The following is a 5200-nucleotide window of genomic DNA, read 5'->3' on the forward strand; positions in this document are numbered from 1 at the left end:
GTGAAAACTTGTATAGGGCCTACTAAAGGAATACTAACTAGAGTGCTAAAAGAAACTAAAACTGAAGTGCTACCCAAAATTGAAGTGATCACAAGTGGAACACTGACTAAAGTACATACAATAGAAGCATTGATAGAAGTATTTACAAATGAAGTACTTACAGAAGCATGCAAAACTGAAGTAGACAAAATTGTAGAAATTGATGTTGAACATACTACTGATGTCCCTAAGTTGAAGAAGAGGAGGTTTGCAGCTTGGTGGATGAAGTAGTAGACACTTCCATCAGAGATACGTAGAGATGAGAGGGAGAAAATAGTGATTGAGCAGATGATGTATCTATTGTAGTTGCAATCACACTTGTTGAAGCTTTTTCCATGCTAGATGATGTAGTAGGTTTTGGAGGAGAGTGAGGAAGGGAGGCTATAACTTGTGTAGCTATCCTTACTAGATCACTCTCTTCATCTTCTCCTTCCTTATCTTCCTCTTTAGCTTCTTCCTCTTTCTCTTCTTCACCATCCTTCAATGCCTAATAATCCTCAACATCAATAGTGACACAAGGTGTATTATCTTCTTCATTGTCACTATCATCATCATCATTTATTTCCATTGGATCCTCACTTTGCTTGTGCATATGATAGACATTTTTCCACATGGATGTAGCATCCTTAACTACATGCTCAATATCTTTTATCAAAATCAAACAAGTATGAAATCTGATCATAATCTTACCTTCATTTTCCTTCATTGTTTTATTAACCTCAGCATTAGTAAGATTTGGTAGCAACAGTCTCAAAGATTGCTCATATATACCCTTTGATGTCTACATAGAAAATTCTCATATAGGTTTCAACCTTGCTAATAATTCATTAGAAAGCTAAGGGGCAATTTGATTTGGGGAATATTTCCATTTTCCCATTTTTGTTAGCACTAGCTCCTCAATCTACATTTTCTCTACATCAATTCTTGTTTCATACTTTAAAGCTTTGAAATTTGTGATACCTGCACCTTCTTCTAATTGCTTCAATCTTTCTTAGAAGGTGAGTGGGGGCTTACTGAAGACAATCTCATTGCCTCCTTTCTTCTTAGATCTTCTTGTAAATATAGTTGTAGAGGCCTTGGGTGGCTTGGTGATAATCACCCTGCCTTTTTTTCTTATAGGCTCTTTTTCTTTTTCTGACTCTTCTTCTTCATTCTCAGATTCATCTTCATCTTCTCCTTTTCTCTCAGTAAGCATGAGAGGGGTACTTGCGATTTTCAGCTTTGTTATCTTCCTCTTACCTTTACTTACTGCCTGTGGGAGCTTGATCTCAAGCTCTATTTTGGCCTTTGCTTCATCATAGGTTCCAAAGATGGGTATCTTTGGATCTACAGGCTCATTCACAAGGGCTTCAATTATCTCCTTTGTTTCATCAATATTAACCTCATAAGGAAGAGGTTTCACCCATACAATTATGGGCCTAACTGCCTGAATGTACACTCTGTCATAGTCAACCATGAAACAAACATCATCCTTGTAGTCTTCAACTAATTTTGGTGGAATTCAAAACCTGTTATTCATCTTTTCCTTAAAGACTTCAAAATAGTTGTCCATTATACTGTCAAAATTCTCACCCATCTATGCAATAAACTCATTAATTTGGTACAAAACTAGAGTATCCTTTCTCCATACCACTGATCCTTTGGAGGGGAAAAACTTTTGAACATAAAAGAATAAACAAGTTAACAAAGAACCAAATTTACATGGGTTATTCTTTGATGTTCTTATACTTTCCATGTTTTTATTCAACTATTTCAACATTAAGTCTACCAAATCATATTCCAAATTCTTCTTTACTACCTTGTAGGCTAAGTCCACAACCTCACATGACACACTATTCAGTCAACTAGAGCTATATATCTTATGTGCAATGATATGAATACCAAACCTAAGTTCCACATTAGATACATTACTAATCTTTAGTCCTCAGTAGACTCACTTGGCTAGGGTTTTCTTTTGTAGCTCATCTCGACCTAGGGTTTTGGTAACTTTGAGCTTATTGAGAATAGGGAGACCCATGATTCTATGAATCATCTTCATTTTTATTAAGATTGGCTGCTCTAACCACAACTGACCATTATGCACATGGCTCAATATATACCTAATTCATTTGATTTGGAAGTTCCTTGGCAGGTGCGGAATGTGGGTCGAGCCTTTCTCCTCTAGATGTTTATGCTTGGGCTTAAGAGTTTCATCCACACACAATTCTCCTAGGGTACTATCCATTTCTAGGGTTCCAATTTCTTGCACAACACATTTAAAATGAGTACAAGTATCATTTATAAGGAGTACCTTTTGTGGAATTTGCGACTGAGGTCCATTGGGGTCGAGTGATTATGTAATTGCTAGCACCACTTTGAAATTTGGAGCCTTCCATTTGACACCTTGCACCAACATCTTTGAACCTTTCTTCACCTTCCAACTACTACTGGTGGATGCCATGATCACTTAGTAGACTGAGAAAAACTTCTTCAAAATTTTTGCTAAAAACTCTACTCAAGATCACCTAGATGCTCTGTAAATTGCTCTTCTCTAAATTTGTGGTGAAAATGAAGTTGAAATTTTGCCTTTTGATGAAAATTCTTCCATTAATGCTCAGTACAATGAGAGCCATAATGACATAGTGCTTGATAGGCTGTCATCCACTATCTATCAAGATAACTCGGTAGAACCTTGTAACTCGACAACCAAACAAAATTTTGTTACTCCCGACCTCGCTCGATATGACCTAGCCTTGCTCGGTGAATACTGATGCTAAACTTCTATGATCCCTCTATATCTAAAATATTTATTTGGATCTTTTCTTCCATTCATTGGAACTACTTGAGATATGACCCTAAGATTGCAGTTCTAGTTCTTTCTTAAGAACTTATTTGGAAATGGTGGAGTCACCCACTTCTTGAGTGACATGACCATCATCACTTGAATTGGCTTGCTTGGGTAGATTTGGAAATCCATTGTTATCTCATCTAATTTATGATGTTATCATCTTTAGCTTTCTTTTCATCTTCAACTCTACCTATATTCATGTATTTCTTAGCTATATGACCAAGTTCAGTGCATGTGTAACATCTTATTGTAGTATCCTTCTTTCTCAAGTGATGCCTTCCATAGTTTATGCCAATGTGTCCATATTCTCCACAGTAATGCCATCTACACCAAGTATTGTAGTCCGAACCAAATATTTCCTTTACAAATTGTTTAGTTGGATTGAATGGTTTAGATCTACATTCAGATGCCTTGTGACCTTGTTTCTTGCATTTGTGACATTTGCCTTCAAAATTTGGTTTCTCCTTGCATTCATTAGCTTTATGACCATGTTGACTGCAATTGTAGCATTTTCCAATGAATTTTTCTTTTCCATTACTCCAACATTTGTTTGATGTATGACCTATCTTACCATAGTGATTGCAAGTAGATCTTTGATTCCTTTAAGCACCTTGTTTGGATGATTCACCTTCTTCTTTGTATCCAAGTCCTGCTTTACCCTTTTTTCTATAGAGATTGTACTCACTTTGTTGATTCAATTGATCCATGTATGCGTAGGATTTCATTATTCTTTCATTGAGTTGCTTCTCAAAATTTAGATCATCCTTCAATCTTTCATTGATTTGTCTTTCAGTGCTTAAATCATTCCTTAACCTTTCATTTTTAGATCTCAGAATCATGATTTCCTCATTTGCATTGAAGAGCTTATTGATAAGACTTTCTTGCTAAAGGGATTGATTTTGAGTTTCAGTGTTTCTTGCCTCCAAATCTTCACTTGCCTTATTTCTTTGTTCCAAAATTTCACACAATCTTATTTACTGAATTTCCTGTTCTCTTTTCAATTTTCTTACCTCTTCTTGTAGGGAGCCATTCTTTTCTAGGAGTTCTTTGATTGCTTCATTTGCTTCATCTGAACTGCTTGAAGGAAAAAAATCTTCAATCTTTTCTTCAACATACTAGTAGTCATTCATCTATTTTGCAAGTTCCTTCCTTCTTTTTAGGGATTGGGAAAGATGCTTTTTTTCTTCCTTGAGTTGAGCTATGACCATCTCCATATCTAGATTCTCATTGTCAATAGCTTTGTCAAGTTTGAATATCTCCATTGTCCTTGATCTTTGCTCAAGCTGTCAAACTTTATCCTAAGAACCACAAAGCTCTGATGCCAATTGTTAGAAATAATCAAGACTAGTTAGGTTATTAAGAGGGGAGGGGTGAATCAGTAACCTCAAAACTTTTAACAAATTCAACATTTGACAACATAATCCATTCACCATTAATTAATCTACTACCATTAATTAATCTACTACATGCATGAGAAACTGAAAGATAAACATTCAGGACACATGAACACAATATTTGGTGACCTAGAAACCTTCCAAATAGAAAGTAAAACTAGGGTGGGGATGATACCCACAAAAGTTCAATACTACAATATAAAGTTGGCATGTTAAATCTTACAATGATCACTTCTAATGATCTACCCTATTAGGAGCAATTAGGACTACTAGGTCCACCTTGTAAGAGGTTTTACAAATATACAATGAAGTATGCACTCTGCTAAGAGATTTAAAGAAAAAACTATTGAGTCTACCCTATTAAAGGATTTGAATCGGATTCACCTGTTCAAATGAAACAATAGATCTGACTTACAACTGAATTGCTGATTAGATCCTTGAAATGTTGATCACTTTTTTTGTAATAGATAAAACTTTACTGCTCCTGATTTGACCTTGCTAAATACTCTGCTCTACTGTTGATTCACATTCACATTCACTCTTCTCAAAACATTGCTTCATTCTTACACTATTGAGTATGATACAATACATTACATATATATCATCCCAATTCTCATAATTACAAGGTCGGCCAAAACACAAGTTAGCACCAATATTACTGAGTCAGCTCCAATGTAGAAACTCGGGTTTTGAAAGCTGACTAGGTGACCTTCTAATGCTTGACATTCACTGCATTACTCGGCATCATCATGCATTTAGTAGAAGTAGAGGCTCGGTCCATACTAATCACTCAATGTAGCTTTGAACTTGGTGAACATTAGAGACTCAATAGATATAGTATAACTCAATAGAAACTAAATACCAAGTTTACCTTTCTTGCACTTGATAAACATTACTCATCCATCACTCAGTTGACATTGGCTTCATATGACAGGAACTA

This window comes from Cupressus sempervirens, chromosome 3 (assembly GCF_028749045.1).
Source record: "Cupressus sempervirens isolate cs-2001-9-10 chromosome 3, ASM2874904v1, whole genome shotgun sequence".
Lineage (NCBI taxonomy): Eukaryota > Viridiplantae > Streptophyta > Pinopsida > Cupressales > Cupressaceae > Cupressus > Cupressus sempervirens.